Source organism: Eulemur rufifrons, chromosome 8 (genome assembly GCF_041146395.1).
Source record: "Eulemur rufifrons isolate Redbay chromosome 8, OSU_ERuf_1, whole genome shotgun sequence".
Classification (NCBI taxonomy): domain Eukaryota; kingdom Metazoa; phylum Chordata; class Mammalia; order Primates; family Lemuridae; genus Eulemur; species Eulemur rufifrons.
Window position 1 is genome coordinate 73,383,554 of NC_090990.1, and position 19,130 is coordinate 73,402,683.

General features: G+C 41.5%; 1 pseudogene; it reads left to right on the forward strand.

Moving 5' to 3' along the window:
- Positions 1 to 11,977: 11,977 nt before the first annotated feature.
- Positions 11,978 to 17,979, forward strand: LOC138390308 (eukaryotic translation initiation factor 2 subunit 1 pseudogene; annotated as a pseudogene).
- The last annotated feature ends 1,151 nt before the right edge of the window (positions 17,980 to 19,130 follow it).

Below are 19,130 nucleotides of genomic sequence, written 5' to 3' on the forward strand. Positions count from 1 at the left end.
GGTTTATTTTGTTGGGGTATTCATGCTTCCAGTGACCAAACTCCTTACAATAGGCGCACTGGTCAGGCTTCAGGGTCCCTCATCTCCTGGGTCCTCCTTCCCATGGTGGGCCAGGTTTCTTGGCTGGGTCAAGTCTTCCAAGGGCAGCGGCCAGGAGAGCAGCTTTCTGTTTCATTTTCTGGTCCTTCTCCCTCTGGGCGGTCCGGTCTCGATTAACGTAGACCTTCTGGGCCACCTCCATCAGCTGTATGTTTATTCCTGCAAACCCGTCAAGTTTCTGGAGTTTCCGTCAGATGTCAGCATAGGACTGCACAACAAATGCAGCATTCACCATCCGCTGATTTTCAGCCACCTCTGGGTCAAAGGGTATATAGACTCGGTAGGCCTCACAAAGGCGCTCGTAGAATTCGTTTGGTGATTCCTCTGGCTTCTGGACGATCAGAGCGACTTTGTTCATGTTGGTTGGTTTTCTGGCTCCCTTCCGGACGCAGTGGAGGAGAGCGTCCCGATACCTTCCGAGTGTCTCTTATCCACTCGGGGAGTTGAAATCCCAATCCGGGTTGGTCTCGGTGCTGCTCTCAGTGCCCACTGCTCCACGTCCAAGGTCCCTGCTGGAGCCTGGTCCTGGAGCCACCTCTGGGTCCCAGCTATAATCTGGCGTCATTCTTCCGTGTTAAAAAGGGTCAGAAGGAGCTGGCGGCAGTCTTCCCAAGTGGGACGGGGGTCTGAAAGATGGATTCCAGGAGGTCAATGAGGGCCTGAGGTTTTTCGGAGTAAGGTGGGGTGTGGTGTTTCCAGTTCAGAAGGTCAGTGGTGGAGAAGGGCTGGTAGTACAGGACTGGCTGCCCTGGCTGAACGGACCCATCGTCTGTAACCTGCATCGGACCTCGCACCTCACACAGGGGCATCTGGAGGGCTGAAGCTGGGGCCTGAGCTGACCGTAGCCAACGGGTAATCGGAGTGTCGGCATCTGGTTGGTCTGGAACTGGCGGCGGGGAGACTGACAGTGTCGGGGTGTCTGGCAGATTCGGGGGCACTTCTGGAGGTGTCACGGTAGGGTTGTAGGGGGGCAGTGGTGGCTCCTCTTCAGGAGCTTCCTGATGGATGGGTTTGTACAGTTTGGAGTCTCTGGTCCTTTAGGCCACAAAAATCCTGCTCTGTCCCTTATTAGCACACAACTGGACCCAAGGGGGCAGGGTCTGAGAAATCTCTAGCCATGGATCTATGTAAGGGAATTGGTCGGGGTGGCCGGGAGTCCTGGTCACAACTTTCCAAACTGCTCGCACGGTGAGGAGGTCTAGGGTTCCTGTTGCAGACCAGTCAACCCCAAATGTGGGCCATTCATGTTCACAGAGGGCCCTAAGTCTGCTGGGACTCAGTGTGACACCATAATCTCCCCTGAAACCCTTCTTAAAGTTCTTTAACATGCATTTAAGGACTGTAGGCTTAGATTCTACACTACCCATCCTAGACCCTTGAATGGTGTCGCAGTTTAACAGACAAAAGGTGTGTGGAGGGGAGGTTCTCTCAGGTGTCCGCCTGGCTGCGTCCCTCTCGGGAACTTAGGTGCGTCTTGGCTAAGGTGTGCCCGTATAAACCCCGGGCCTGGTCACTCCTTTTAGGGGAGTGAATCACCCTTATGTCGTACAACGCCACCACAGAACTGCAGGTGAGGACCCACTCAGATTCCATAGCCGTAGCCGTGGAACCACAAACAGTCTACTCTTCACTCACTCACTCAGACAGGCAGGGGTTACACATTCCCACCCTGGGAATTCCCTTCACTCAGGAGGTGATCAAGCTCCTCTTCTGTCATCTGACAGGCCTGACTCGGACGGGTCCCGGGACCTTACCTGGTCCGATGCCTCCAGACCTGATTTGACTTGTCCTTCTCTCCGGCGTGTCCGGGCGAGTTTGGGACCCCACGGCCGGCAGGAGCTCCCGAGGAGCGAAGATATTCCGCAAAAAGGCAGTTGGCTCTGGTTCGCTTCTGTCGCTGAGGTCCCGCTGGTCACTGCGCCCCTCCCGAACCAGTGGCTTCAAGGGGCCAGCGCGGTCGGTTTTCCCAGTCAGGGAACCAAAATGTTATGGCAAGTGTTACAGCGAGTGGTCCTGAGGACAAACTGAGGGGCACACGGAGAGTCAGAGAATCAAAGTTTATTCGCCGGCAGGCTCAGAGAGGTCTCGCCACCAAATTCTGAGCCCCGTCTACCCAATTTTTCCCATTTTTATTAAGTTGGGGTGATCCAAGGGGAGGGGTCTCAGGTGACTAATGCCCGCCGGGTAATAGGTTAGGTTAGTGTCTTGCACCAGGTAATTAGGTTTAGTGTTATGTTGATGTGCTAGATGTTAGGTTAGTGATATGCTAATGTGCCAGGTGTTAGGTTAGTGGTATGCTAATGTGCCAGGTGTTAGGTTAGTAATATGCTAATGTGGGTCCTCCGTGAGGGGTGGGGGTCTCAGGTGGCTGCTGTGCTAAGTAATAGATGGGGGGGTTCCTTATCATTAGGAGACCAGGAGTTCCAAAAGCCAGGTAGGAGGTTAAGAACCAGTGAGCAAGAGGTTGGTGAGGAGGTAAGAGCACATCTCAGCAGGAGGTCTGGGCAGCAGAGATCAGGCACCGGGCAAAGACATTTATGAGAAAACCTTGATTCTCAGGCCAATCAGTGTCCTGCTTGGGACTGCCAAAAGTAGGAAAAGATACCTAGTCACCCAGGGAATATGGAGTTGGGCCAACCAGAGCAGGTCTTTCCTTTTCCTACTGTTAACAAACGATTTGGCTCCCTGACTAGAGAGTTGGCTAATTTTCTTCACTTTTGGATGCTTTTATCTAGACACTCTCTGCTGCTCTCTTCCTAGGTAATGTAGACTTCTTAATCGCTACCCACAGATGCTGTGCTGATTCAATTTGGCAAGAGATTTAGAGCATCTCAGGACAAGTCGAAAACTGAAAATAGATCCTGCCCATTGACTCAGCAGGATTGTGGGGTTTGCTTCTTAATAATCTCACGACAAGTTCTAACTCTAGGACACCCTATTCCATCCCAGTGTGGTCTCATTTTGTTCCAAAGGTGGGTTTCTTTTTAAAAACAGAAGTATTGACAGCTGGTACCATGTTATATTCTCCCTCTTTACAGACTCTGACAAAGTTCTGCAGATATGAAAGTCTGGTGACATTTCCTTTCTCTTTATAGAATACAGGTTTCACAGAACCCACCCCCTGTCACAGCCATCTGTGGAAGCAAAGTCTTTTATCTCTCTAGGCAGAAGAGTTTATCTGTTTTACTTCATTCTTTTAAGCTGGAGACTTTCTCATGTAGTTTCTTTGATAGGTAAATTATTTTATGCCCTCGCCTTACCTGACTGGGTTGATAGCAGAAGTGAGGGCATTTCCTTGGAAGAAAAGATTCCTTTTCTTTTGTATTGTGTTGTGTGTTGATGAATGAGGACTGGTGGATCCAGTTTCCCTTCCCTCCTCATCTTTACAGTCACTAGAGGTCTGACTGGCAATTCTGGGCCGTATTTAGTTTTGCTGAGAGCCCTGTGGTGAGTGTTATTTGTATGGATTTAGATTAGACTACCTGAATTCCATTACCAGCTCTATAATTTTCTGACTATATGGCCTTTGGTAAGTTACCTAATTCCTCTGGTCCCTAGTTTTCTCATTCCTAAAATAGAAAAAAATGATACATTCCAGGTTTTTTGTGTGGATTAAACAAAATAATATATCTGAAAGTGTCTTACCTGTTGTATATGTTAACAAATCCCTTAAGGGAGTGAAGCAGACACTGCTCCCTGCAAGTTACCAATCACAGGACTATTTACACCCGAGACTGTGCATAATTTGATTTTTTTTTTTAAAAAAAACTCCCCAAGGGCCCGTTTTCCATAGATGGTTTTCCTCTTGAGTAAGTGGCAATTTCCAATATGCTGGTCCCTAGAGAAACTGTAGCTTAAATTTGTTTGTAACTTTAATGGTAGCTCAGTAGGTAGTTCAGCATCACCATGTGCTCAAGGATCAGAGTTTTGCACCCTAGAAAATAGGCTTAGAAAGATTGGGTCATTTATTGGAGCTCACCTGGTTAGTCACTGGCATCCCACCTGTCCCAGACCGTTTTAGAGCCACTGTCCCTCAAACGTTCTGCATTTAGCCTCAAGCCTCTTCTTTCAGTTCCTCCATTGCATTTTGCTCCTCCTGCCACATGGCTTTTGCACATCCTATTTCCACATCCCATAATGCTTCTTGCCTCTACCTGTCCTCTCCAAAACTCCTGACCATCCTGCCGATCTCAATTCAGAGAAGTCTTCCCAGACTTCCAAGAAGAGTTATGCTCCCTTAACATATGACCCCAAAGCCCTACCCATCCATCGCCACTTATAATTAACTGCAATTACATTTATGTGATTATTTAATTAATGTCTGTCTTCACTTCCAGATCATAAAGTCTATGAGGGCACACCTCTGTCCATTTTTTGTTTACCATTGTATCCTCAAAACCTACCTGGATGCCTGGTCTATGGTAAACAAATTATAAATATTTAAATAAATGAATAGATTAACTAGGTCTAGAATTCAGGTCTTAACAACTTCTTTTCACTAACCCAAAACACAATAGCTTGATCTAGACAAGATTGACTTCATAGGGGTCTGTGACTCTCATGGTCACTCCAGAGTTGTGACAATAGAGTTTGATGATAGTATTGAGGACACAGGTATAAATATGGTATAATCAGAAACCTCATAAAAGACTTTAGAATTCTGGTTTGAATCATGTGAAGTTTAGTAAATTACATGCTCCAAAAGTAAAATGGATTCCTTAGTATCCTTCATTCCAAAAAAAAAAGAATTCAAGGTAGTTTATAGAAATATGTAAAATATAATAATTAAAAATGTACTAATATAAATGAAGAAACGGGGCAAAGGGAAAGTAAAAAGGTGGGAAAAGCTAATACCTAGGTTAGAAAATAGTGTAATATAATATAATATCCAGGCACTAAGAGGTCCTCCTATATAGGCACTGAGAAGCATATACATTTGGCTCAGTTTCCTAGTGCCAGGGAAAACCAAAGCTATTACGAGATTGATAGGGTCCATAAGGCAAAAAAAGGACCAGCTGCTCACAAAAACAAACCAGCGTTTCCTATGTTGTTGTGATGTATAGATAATGTTCTTGTAAGGAAAGAAAAATATTTTTCCTTCTACCCATCTTAGTTCATTGGCTGGGGCTACCATAACAGAAGACAGATTAGCAAGGGAAAAGCATACATGCTTATTTAATGTAAGTTTTATGTGGCTCAAGAGACTTCATAAGGAAATGGAGACCTGAAGAAGCGGTTAAACCTGAGAGTTTTTGTGTTTTTTGTTTTTTAAGAGACAGAGTCTAGCTCTGTCACTCAAGCTGGAATGCAGTGGACCAATCATAGCTCACTGTAACCTTGAATTCCTGGGCTCAAGCAATCCTCCTGCTAAAGCCTCCTGAGTAGCAGAGAGTACAGGTGTACTTCACTGTGCCCAGCTAATTTTTTTTTTTTGTAGAGATGGGGAGGATCTGACTATGTTGTCCAGGCTGGTCTCGAACTCTGGGCTCAAGCAATCCTCCTGCCTTGGCCTCCCAAAATGTTGGGATTATAGGTGTAAGCCACCACATCTGGCAACCTGAGAGTTTTTATGATAAGTTTGATGAAGAGTAGAGAGTTGTGAAGAAATGGGATAGAATAAAGAAAAAGTATGAGCTAAGTGTAATAAACTAGGGAAACAGCAAGGCCTGTTCATCCAGATTCCTTTTGGTGTCCTTGTATCTATGGAAATAAAGATGCTCCTTTCCTCAGGGTGTAAGGAGAGCACTTCTCACATTTACACGAGGGTCTTATGACCTGCTTCTGGGGAAGGTTAGAAAATCCTTTCTGCACATGTTGTTTCTCAAATTCTTTCAGTGTAAAATGGTCAGTATGCTACGTTGCCACATTTTGGGGTAATATGTTCTGAACACCATCATTTTCAATGATAATCCTACAAGCTTATACAATGATGAATGTAATGTGACTGTTTCTTAAAATACCTCTCAATATAGACTCTGACAAAATGCTAAATGTAGATCAGAAAAGGGCCAAGTCATGGGAGAGGGGTATTGAGACAATATGGTCCAAGAATTCTCTCCAGGGATCTGTCTCCAAACCTGACAAAATTTAGAATGACTAGAGAATGAGCCCATTCCAATCAGGCAGCTCTCCTGAACATGATCTTTACAATGATCATGATCTTTTGATAATAATCATGATCTTTTGATAGTAATTCAAAATACCAGATAATTCAGGATTATATTTTCTAAGAAGAACTTGAAGTGTGGAAGTTCTATGGTGTAATTAAGCATAATTAACCTAGAGTTGATGCCCTTTATGAAAGGAAAGCCCCTAACCAGTGTGTATACTTAAATAGAAAGTCACCCAACTTTCCCATGGGGGTGGGATGGAAAATTCAGGGCCAAGATTTTCCTCAGATTATATTTTTGGGTCCATTCCAACATATGCACAATGAGTAAACAGCATGAATTCTCAGCAGGAAAAAAAAGAGTTTTAATGACAGAAGTAATAAATACTTGTAAAGTATTCAAACCACAGAGAAAGCCTTCCTACCCTCATACTCCCTATTCTTGCTTCCTCTGGGTAGCCACCAAGGACAGTTTCTTGTGTCTCCTTCCAGACCTTTGTCTATGCACATCTCAAGGAAATCCCCTCTCAGAGGCCTGATATCCCTAACACTATTATATAATGATTCTCATTTTTCATAGGAAGCAGATGGGATGAATAGGCTGTAACTATTGCCTGTTATTCTTAAGCAGGCCTGTGTTGTCCTTCCAAGGAGACAGGACTCATATCTGCAGTAAAGGAGAATTTCTGAAGCATATACAAACTCCCTACTTTAAGCTTCTTAGTATAGAAAGCAATGCATGCTTTTTGTGTTTCTACAAAAGACTAGGGAGAAACCTGTCTGTCCTTCAGGGTCTCAAATGAAATAAAAGGCTTAAGGCAGGCCATTACCATGGGGTCACAATTTATGCCGAGTCAATTAATAGAAGGCATCAGAATATCTTCTTGTTTTGGAACATTGGCATGCTCAGTTTGGCAGAGGTTGAGCAGAGGTAGAGGATATTCCTTCTATTGCTGATGCTCACTGCATAGTGAGCAGAACCCACTGTGGGCCCAATCCCATTCAGATCATTGGGCAAACTCACCTTAGGACAGAGGTTTAGTGTGGTTGGTATCAGGACATTGTCTGGTCTAACTACAAAACAACCCTTTCACACACACTTGATATACATAATTTTTTTTTAAAGTAAACTAAAATAACCCCAACTCTTGCTACTTTCTCTTTGTATCCTTTGACTTTCATACCATGATCTCTTTAAAAAAGGAAAATAGGGACCTGCTCAGAGGGATGAGGAATCCCAAATTTTGTCAGGCTCTACATATGTGGTTTTTTTTTAATAAATGAAATTATATTTTATATACTGCTCTGTAATTTGTTCTTTTCATTTTATGGCATATTACTTATTACCCCCTAAATTCATCCTATTCATTATAACAGTTTCAAATGTATATATACCATAAAGCCATAGTTATAAAGTATCTTGTTATAAAATATACCATGATATGAATGTACCATAATTTTCTGAAACTTTTTTATTGGCAAATATCTTACTTTGACTCCAATTTTCACTTGTTCAAATAATGTTTTAGTAAATATCCTTATGTATATGTTTTTAAACACTAGAATACAGTTTCTTAGAAATAAAATTGTGGGTCAAAGGAGATATGCATTTTAAATTGTGGTAGGTATAAGTTGAGTATCCCATATCTGAAATGCTTGGGACCAAAAGTGTTTCAGATTTCAGATTTTTTTGCATTTTTAAATATTTGCATTTGTTTACCAGTTGAACATCCCTAGTTAGGAAATTCAAAATCTAAAATGCTCCAATGGGAATTTCCTTGAGCATGACCTTTAAGCAACATGTTGATGCTCAAAAAGTTTCACATTTTGGAGCATTTTGAATTTCAGATTTTTAGATTAGGGATGCTCAACCTGTATTTGAAATGTTTTCTCATCAAATATGGTACCAATTTCATTCTCACATAATATATTTAAATGTCTGTATCCTCTTGTTTTAATAATTATTTTCCTAATTAGAACTGAGATTGTGCATCTTTTTATATGTATACTAACCATTTATTATTTCTTCTTCTTATGAGACTTCTTTCGAATGCAGTGTTAATTCTTTAGTGAAACTGGCCCCTTAGAAGCCTGCTCAAGGACCAAAACTAGCCCTTTAGTGTTCTCTTTGGTTAACAATTTGGGGTATAGAAGGTACAAGCATACCTTGTTTTATTGTACTTCACTTTATTGCACTTTGCAGATATTGCAATTTTTACAAATTGAAGGTTTGTTCTAACCTTGGGTTGACCAAGTATAGCAGTACCATTTTTCCAACAGCATGTGTTCACTTGGTGTCTCTATGTCACGTTTTGGTAATTCTTGTAATATTTCAAACTTTTTCATTACTTTTATATCTGTTGTGGTGATCTGTAATCAAGGATCTTTGGTGTTGCTAATTGTTTTGGGTTGCCATGAACTGTGCTCATATTAGACAGAATTTAATCGGTAAATGTAGGTGTTCTGACTGCTCCACCAAACAGGCTGTTCCCCCATCTCTCCTCCTTTGCTCTTGCCTCCCTATTCCCTGAGACACAACAATATTGAAATTAGGCCAGTTAATAACCCTACAATGGCCTCTAAGTGTTCAAGTGAAAGGAAGAGTTGCATATCTCTCACTTTAAATCAAAAGCTGGAAATGATTCAGCTTAATGAGGAAGGAATGTCAAAAGCTGAGAAACATTTGTGATTCATGGGAGGAGGTCAAAATAACATTAACAGGAGTTTGGAAGAATTGATTCCAACCCTTGTGGATGATTTGGAGAGGTTCAAGACTTCAGTGGAGGAGGAGGTAACTTGCCAATGATGTGGTAGAAATAACAAGAGAACTAGAATGAGAAGTGGAGCCTGAAGATGTGACTGAATTGCTGCAATCTCATGATAAAACGTGAACGGATGAGGAGTTGCTTCTTATGCAACAGCAAAGAAAGTGGTTTCTTGAAATAGAATCTACTCCCGGTGAAGATGCTGCAAACATTGTTGAAATGAAGACAAAAGATTTAGAATAGTCCATAAGCTTAATTGATAAAGCAGCAGGGTTTGAGAGGATTGACTCCAATTTTGAAAGATCTACTGTGGGTAAAATGCTGTTAAACAGTATCACATACTACCGAGAAATCTTTCATGAAAGGCAGAGTCAATCCATGCAGCAAACTTCATTGATGTCTTATTTTAACACATTAGCTGCCTGCCATTTAACTCATGCTAGTTTTGAGCCCGGGGCCTCGTTAAACATAAGTAACTGCAGCTGGTTGGTGAAAATCTTACTTGATGTTCTTATTGTTACAATAATATTGAAAATTTAATGCATATAACTCACAGAAAACAAAAAATAACAAATTTTTCATTAAATTAGAAAGGATCATTTTGTTTTTGAAATTTTTATTCTATTTTCCTAATACAACACCATGGCCCCAAGGAAACAAAATTTTTTTCTAGTGTGGCAGTCAATGTATTAAGAAATTACCACATCCACCCCAACCCTCAGCAACCACCACTCTGATCAGTCAGTAGCCATCAGTATCGAGGCAAGAGCCTTCACCAGCAAAAAGATTATGACATGCTGAAGGCTCAGATGATCATTACCATTTTTTAGCAAGTAAGTATTTTTAATTAAGGTATGTACATGCTATTGCACACGTAATAGCTATAGTATAGTGTAAACATAACATACGCACTGGGAAATGAAGAAATTCATATGATTTTGCTTTATTGAGATAATTCACTTTAGAACTCACAATATTTATGAGGTATGACTGTATATTGTCTAAGATAACATAAACGAAGAATGAGCAATGTAGGCAGCCAGGCCTCGAGTGTAACTGGAGCAGGGATTTGAACACCTTCAGAACCTTTCTTTTAGTCGTCATGTCCCCTCTGCATGTGGGCTTTCCTGAGCACGGTCCCATGATTTCCAGGCACTCCCAGGTTCCTTGCTTCCTTCTTTGTCACACTCATTTGCCCAGTTTAGGTCATGTACCCATCTCTGTGACCAATGAGATGTTACGAAGACGCTTGGCAGTCTTTACTAGAACTACGTGGTTTGCATAAGAAGAGGAAGAACCTCCAAAAGAAGAAGTAGGTGTGGCAAAGACTAATAAGATGTCTCTCAATATCTTTGTTCTCCTTTTTCCTCTGACTTTTACTTGGGCACATGGCAGTTCAGACAAAAAGCATTTTTCCAACTCTACTTGGCTGCCTGAGATCATTTAATCACATTCTAGCCAATGGTATACAAGCAGAAGGGTATACGAAACGCCCAGGAAGTGTCCTTACTGGGAGGGGCATGCCCCTTTCCTCCTTTCTGTCAGCTAGAAGAGAAGTGTTTTGGTTGGACCTGCAATAGCCAGTATAACAAAATGAAAGTTGTAGTGATAAATTAGAAGGAACCTGCATTCCTGATGATCATGGAGGAGTCAAACCAGCCCTGACCTGCCTGGATTTATGGAAGGGAAAAACTAAACTCAAGCTTGTTTAAGTTCCTACTTTTTTGAATTTGCTGTCACTTGCAGCCAAAACTAATCTAAACTGATGTGAAAGGTGCTATTATACCAGAAGAAGGGAAAGTTTCTGGGTAAAAAAGTAAAAGAATGTTCCCTACCAAGATTTGATTAATAATTTTTTTAAAAAAATCTCCCATCGGTTATCCACAAGGTGAATATCCTCACTTCCTTCAAGTTCTTGCTAAACTGTCACTTTTACAATACTTAAACATTTTTATTGAGGTATAATTGATATACAATAAACTGCATGTATTTGAAGTGTACAGTTTGGTAAGTTTGGCATATGAGTACACTGTGAAGCCATCACTACACAGGACATGGAAAATATTCATCACTCACATAAGTTTCTTTGTACCTTGTACTTTTCTCCATACTGGTAACCACTGATCTACTTTCCATCACTATAGATGAGTTTGCATTTTCTAAAGTGTTATATTTGGTCTAGATTCTTTTGCTCAGCATAATTATTTTGATATTCATCCATGCTGTATGTGTATCAATACTTCATTATGATCTACTCTGAGTAGTGTGCCATTATATGGATATATCACAATTTGTTCATTCACTCTCTGATAGACATTTGGGAAGTTCAAGTTTTTGACTCTTACAAACATATCTGCCATTAATATTTATGTACAAGTATTTATTAATATATAAACATATGCTTACTTTCCTCTTGAGTAAATACCTAGAAGTTGGCCAGATCATATGACAGGTGTATTTTAATTTTTGAAAAACTTCCAAACTGATTGGGATCTTTTTACATTTCCATCAGTAGTGTATGAAGTTTTGGTTTCTCCACATCCTTGACAAGATTTTTTTTACGATAGTGGCTGCATAGTGGTTATCTCAGTGTGGTTTTAATTTGCATTTCCCTAATACCTAATAATGTTGAGCATCTTTTCATGTGCTTATTTGTCATCTATACAGCTTCTTTGATGGAGTGACTGTTCAAATCTTTGCTCATTTTTTATTGGGTGTTTGCCTTCTTATTGAGTTGTAAGAGTTCTTTATATTTTTTGAGTACAAATCCTTTATGAGAGGACAAAAACATTTAAACCATAGCACTTTGTACTTTGTGAGCTTTGAGCTCAACATATGGGGTTTCCCTGGGGGTTAGGGAAAATATCAGCATGATTGGTAATCTAAAGGAAGAAACTGTGTTTCTTTTTCAAATCTCAAGGATCTAATGATACCCTAGGGTTTATCTAGCTGTGCTCAAGAGAAGGAGTAAGTGGTGGCCTCATTAGGTCAGAAGGAATAAGTGATGACCTCATTAGGTCACACCATAGGTGATGCCAACAGCCATATGAGTGAGCCGTCTTGGAAGGAGATCCACCCTGGTAAGCTATTCATGGATTTTGACCTTCAGAAAATGTGTGAGATAATAAATGTTGTGTTAAGCTGATAATTTGGGGATGTTTTGTTATGTAGCAACAGATAACTAATACAGATTCACTGTGAAATAGGAGTTCCTGGAATTAGAGATAAATAATAGCAGGTTTCTAGAACTCAGAAGGCACCAGGGTAAATTTATTTGCCATATTGTGTAAGAAGCACTCAGAACACTGATGAAAAAACAGTACTGACAAGTTCAGAGGGTCCAGGGACAATCGAGGAAAAATGTTTCAGCAATGCAGATTTCTGTTGTAAATTGTTGCAGGGAAGTGCTTCTTTGGTTCTAGGGAAGTAGAGGATGTTGCTTATGGTGATGAAAGAGCCACACAGTTTTTAGAGAGTTTGAGAGAGAAAAGGAAAGATGCTGGGGCCAGAAGCTAGAGGGCTGTTTTCTGGAATAATGCAAAAGAAGAGTTTTCTTTACTTTTCCCCGGTTAAGTTAACAAATTCAGAAACTTTAGAAAATTCAAGTAGGCAAAAAGAAGAAAATAAAAATCACCATATAGAAATAATCACTGTTAGCATTTGTGGCATATTACTCTGACAAATAAATTAATATAGACAGACTGACCTACCCACAAAGTTGGTACTTTAGTTGCCCTTTAGGCCATTTTGGCATTCTTTGAGCCTAGCTGCATCTGGGTGGTGTGGCCTGTGATGTGACCTGTGGCACCCATGGTCATGGGTCCATTCTTGCACCTTTTCTCTAAAGAAAGTCTCCTGGCCAGATGTTGTGCCGTGTGGGATTCCACGCTTGTGGCTCAAGAATTCCATAACTTCCTGGATAGTGTTCCTGGCTGAGGCTCTGTGGGTAGGAAAGTCAAACTCATACCTGGAATAGGGATTGTCTTTGTGAGAGTGAACCAGTAGCCCTTTCAGAATAGGAAAAGTTCCAATGTCCAGGATGGTTTCCTTGAGGAATAATAATATATTAATGGCTTAGTGATGGTTTTTGTTGCTGGCAAGTAGGACATTTATTTATTTATTTATCTGAGATGAAGTCTCACTCTGTTGCCCAGGCTAGAGTGCCATGGCATCAGCCTAGCTCATAGCAACCTCAAATTGCTAGACTCAAATTAGGACATTTAGAAGTAACTAGATTGGCCTTGGTAAATGTGAGTCCATGCTGTTGGGTCCACATATGGCCTCCATCTTTTACATATGGTCACTCCATTTATGTGCCCATTATCTCAACTCTGGGACTGCTAATGACAAAGTCTAATTAATATCAGTTGGGAGAGCCATTTTGTCTACTTGGTTGTTGAGTGTCTGGTAGATGCTTTCTGGTGGGTGTTAACATATGATACAAAAGTCTTCATACCTTGTGACTACTCCCATATGTCACTTTCTCTACCCAGATTTCCTTTGTCTCTGGTTTTCCAGTCCATTTCATTCCAGGCCTTCAATCAGACTACCAAGCCATTGGCCACAGCCCAGGAATCTATATTCTCATCTCAGTCCATTTCTCCTTCCACCAAAGCAGATAACCAGATCTCTGTTCCCAGCTCGGTCCTTTGGGAAGATTTTCCCTCTCTAGTGTCTTCCAGGACCACCCCTGAATGCAGTTATAATGCAGTCACTATCCATTTTCAGCTTGTACGTAGTTAATGAGTCAACCCATCTATAAACCAATCTTGGACTTTTCCCTCCACTTTAGTCATATGGGACCCATCACAGGGCCACTGGTATAAGCCATGGGAGAACTAGTGCTGCTCTAATGGGTGACATGAGGGTCTGAGCTATTTGCCCATACAGCTTACTTGTACCCTCTGGTCCTGCTTGGACTCGATCCTGGATATACCATTTCCGTCATATGATAGATAGCTACTGGGCCTATACAACTTTATGACTAGGTGGGATTGACAGAACACAGCTTATAATGGGAAACTCTGAATGCATAGGTCATTTCATGTTCAATAGTCAAACATTCTGCCTTTACCAGAGTAACTTGCTCTCTGTAACTTGCCAAAAACTATTTTTCAAAGGGCATGTAATTCTCTGCTATGGATGGCATGACCCTTTTCCAGAATCCCAGGGGCAAGAATTGTGATTCTCCCACTAGGGTTCTTCATAGGACTCTTATTGCATCTTTTGCCACTACTGACACCTCCAACACCATAGGGCCTGCTGGACCATGTGACCCAAGTGGCAGGGCTGCTTGCACTATATCCTGACCTGATGGAGTGCCCTTTCTTGCTCCAAGGCTCCTCAAAGCTTCTAGCCTTCCATGTTTCCTAGTATAAGGACAGGATCAATATTCCTAAGTATGGAATATGTTGCTTTAGAATCTAAAGAGACCTCCAGGCTCTGTGCTTTTTTCTTTATGGCGAGGGTGAAAGATGTTCTCTTTCACTTTGGAGAGGTTATTCTGGCAAGCCTCTGACCACTGGACTCCTAAAAACCCACACTGAAGTGGCTGGCCCCCGAATCTTCATGGAGCCTATCTCCCAATTCTGGAATACGTGTGTCCTACCGAAGCATCCAGGCACCTCTACCTGACCACAGGACACCCAATATGAAGTGAGTTGCCCATTTTATCTGGGAGTTGTCTGAGACACTGAACCACAAATGTGGTAAGCCCAGAGTACCCCATCAAGAAGGGAAATAGGTATACATAAGATCAGGTTTGAGTAGCCTCGGAAGGCTCAAGTAAATTGCATGAGCAGGCAGCTCTCACTCACAGTGTGCCTACTCCTTTCACACCCAATCCAACCTATATTCTTATAGGTATTAATAGTTCCCTATGATTAGTTGACAAAGGAAGAAGAAATTCAAGCCTGGATTACACAGTCAAAACGGAACTTCAATAGCAGTCCAACTTAGGTGTGGCCTGAAAGACAATAAATAATGGAAATCCTCACACTGAGCATAACTTTTATCAGTATATCTCATGGTCCATTGGCCAAGAAAGAGAGATGGACCGAGATGAAGAGCTATACAAATTCAAGGGTGGGACTAAGGGTATGGTTGCACGTTCAAAACCTTAGAAGAAAGAACAAAACACCAAGGGAGTGAAAACTGAAGATTTAGGGAAAATGTATGTGAGTATCTCAGAATGATCCCCAGAATGTGAGAATATTTGTGTCTCACGTTAATGGCCATCAAGTAGTCTTTGTGGTCGAGATGATCTGAATAACCAGTGGACAAGATTACTCATTTTTTGATTCGCAGATTCTTTCCTCAAACACTTCAGTCCTTGCACAATTATTTATGGACTTAATATTGGCTTCCCCTCAACAAAGCTCATCTCCATTGCCACTGCTGAATGTCAGCCTGACCTTCAGCCCTCAATTCAGTGCTAGACTCAGCAGGAAAAGACTGCCACCTGGTGACAGATGGATTACATCGCCCCCTTCTATTTTATTACTATTAATACATAAGGAATAACAATTTGGTAATTTGTCCTCACTGGAATAGAAATTTATTCTGGATAATCTACCTTTCTTGCCTACCATACATCTGCCAGCGATATCATCCATGTACTTACCCAATGCCTCATTCACCAGCATGGTATACCATACAACATTGTTTCCAATGAAGGAATTAATTTTACAGTAAAAGAAGTAAAATTAGTGTTTATGGGATTCACTGGTTTCAACATGTATCTCATTCTCCAAACATTCTAAGCGGAGATTTTATTCAAAGTAATCTCTTCAAAATTCAGGGCCCCAGAGGGAATGGAGGCCCAGCTCCTGGGAAACGGGATTGCAGGAATGAGGTGGGAAAGCAGGACCTTGGCTTCTAACTAGGGGTCAGGGTAGGGCCCTCTCCTGCAGAATATTAGGATGGAAAAGCCACGAGACCCAGCAAGGAGGAATGCAGAGGGGATCTGGCTTCTTTTCACCAGGGGGTTCACGTTCACAGTGGCACTGCAGCGTTTAGGGCTGTTCTCAGGGGGGAGCACCTAAGCCAGTTACGTCATATCCCCGTTCCCTAAACATGCCTTTTTAATGCAGGTCTTTGTTTCTTTGCTGACATGATTTTTGGTGTGTACTTTTCCATTTATCTGACTACTACTTGTGCCCCAGCATCTCCAGGAAGTCTTTCTTTATTGGCCATATTAAGCCACAGTGATCTTTTCCTAACCAGAACCCTTTCTGTCAGCATTTATCATTCATTCTTAATAATGAGTGGACATATCTTGTCTTCCCAAGTGGATTCACAGGAACAATATCATAGACCTCATAGTATGAACACAGTAACTGACACAGTTTGATATGGATAAATGCATACTGAGTGATTGATTGTCTGGTATAACCAAGCATGTTAAAGAGTAAGTGCTATAGGCATTCATGGAGGGAAGAGATCCTAACACAGTGCATGGCTGCTCAATAATCATTTGAATGAATAAGTGAGTGATTAAATTGAGTGATGGGTTGACATGACAGGAGAGGCTGCATGAAGAGAAAGGGCCTTAATTTTGCTTGAGGAGTGGAAAACATGTGTTTAGAGGAGATAGGTCAGGAGCAGGAGACTCAGTGGTTACAGCATCTGCCTTCTCAACTGTCTACCATTGCACTCTTCTCTCTTAGAGTCTCTATACCATCACAGCCCACTCCACTGTTAATACTGCTTACTAAGGAAGTAAGATCACTGGGCAAACAAGCCACAGTAGAAACAGGAAAATAAACTTCATTTGTTACTGACATGATCATATCATCTTTCCTGCCTTTGGTCTCCAGTATAACAACAAAGCAAAATACTTAGGTGAGTGGTGTCCAAACGCAAGATTTGGCACAGGCTTAAATTGGGCAAGGCTGTGTCTTCTGTGATCATCTGGAACATGCCCATTTTGACTCTTTCCTTAACCTTGTAGTATTCTGGAAAGTTAGGCTGGATGCTTAGAGAATTATACTGTGGGTTAAAATCAGTTCGGATGGGATCAAATCTGACCTCACCAACTGAAGAGCATGGTGTGGGACCCCAGCGTGTGAATCACACACAAACCTCAGAAGGCCAGGTCTAAGTTGTAGATTTTATCAACACATATTTCCCAAGGTGGAAGAGGTAGTGATCGTGAACGTAAGATCCATTGCTGAGGTGGGGGCTTATGTCAGTTTGCTGGAATACAATAACATCGAAGGCATGATTCTTCTTAGTGAAATGTCCAGAAGGTGTATCCATTCTATAAACAAACTCATCTGAATTGGCAGGAATGAAGGTGTGGTTGTCATTAAGGTGGACAAAGAAAAAGGATATATTGATTTGTTAAAAAGAAGAGTTTCTCCAGAAGAAGCAATGAAATGTGAAGACAAATTCACAAGAATCCAAAACTGTTCATAGCATTCTTCCTCACGTTGCTGAGGTGTTAGAATACACTGAAGACAAGCAGGTGGAAAGCAGAGGGCTGCCTGGGTCTTTGATGATAAGAGACCCGGATATGGTGCCTGTGATGCATTTAAGCATGCAGTCTCAGATGCATCTATTTTGGATAGTTTAGATTTGAATGAAGATAAACAGGAAATACCCATTAATAATATTAATAGGCTGTCAAAATTCAAGCAGATATTGAAGTGGTTTGTTATGGTTATGAAGGGATTGATGCTGTAAAAGAAGCCCTGAGAGCACGTTTGGATTGTTCTACGGAAACCTGCCCATGAAGATTAACCCGATAGCTCCTCCTTGGTATGTGAGCACTACGACAACCCTGGAGAGAACAGCAGGCCTTTCTGTCCTCAATCAGCTATGGCTGTTATCAATGAAAAGACTGAGGAAAAGAGGGATGTGTTCAGTGTTCAAAGGGATCCCCAAGTGGCCACAGATACAGATGAGACTGAACTTGCCAGGCACCTGGAAAGGCTTGAAAGAGAAAATGTGGAAGTGGATGGAGATGATGATGCGGAAGAAATGGAAGCCAGAGCTGAAGATTAACCTTGTGGAAAACAGAGTACAATTTAAGGGACAAAGAGTAGGCCTTCCTGGCTGTAAACTCTGGACTTGAAAGTTTTCCGGTATTGAAAACTTCAAAGCTAAATATTTTTTATTTCCAAGTATTTAAATGTTCTAACAGACCAGAACATGAAATGGCCTCCTAAATGTCAGCTGTTTTCACACAGTAGCTCCAACACGTTGAGCAATTTTTAAGGGAGTGGCCAAATTTCACTACAGACAAATCTTTAAGAACAGTCCTAAAACTGGGCTTGTGAGGTCCATTTCTGATGTCTCCAGATTGACACCCCGTTGCAGATCAGTGCCTCTGTGAGATTTATCAGGGGCACTCAAAGCAAACAATCCCAATCTTTCTATATAAACTGTATTCAAGCAAATATCAAATAAATTTCTAGGATTTTTTTTTTAATCAGTTCAGGTGAAATTGAAGCCTGAGATAAACCAAAATCTGTGACCCTCTATGAGGCAATCATAAACAAACTCAGATTTTGCATAATTTCTTGACCCTGTTGTATCAGGAGCTGGCTAAAGTCCTGTGTTTTTTACTTAGCTATTTCTTGGGCCACAGGGATAGGGGGTTGAGAGAAGGCTTGGGATTGCTGCGGAAGGGAGGAAGTGCATACTGGCCTAGTGTCTTGGAAACTCTGGAAGGATCCAGATGAGTACAAGGATATTGGCAAACTTAGCCCAGGGACTCCTAGATCCTGTGCCTGGAGTAAGATCTTTGCATAGGAGAGCTAGAGAGATGCTGGGCGGTCAAGGCCAATCCCAAACCCCAGGTGCCTATTTTATAGCATACACTTCTCTGCTCTTCCCAGGTGCCCACCATCCAGCAGATCTGTCTACATATCATGGGATTATCACCACTGCTTCTAAATCATTTAGTGTTTTTCCTGAGTCAGGACTCACTTATAAGGGCCTCTCATTATCTGTAATATTAGTCCTTTGATCATTTTTATTATTTATTACTAAATCTTTGCTTGAGTTTTTCTTCATTTCCTCGTTTAGTATTTTTCTTCCTTCTTTCCTTTCTTTCTTTTTTTAATGGGGGCTGGTTCTCACTGTGTTGCCCAGGCTGGACTTAAATTTCTGGGCTCAAGCAACCCTCCCACCTGAGCCACCCAACTTCCTGG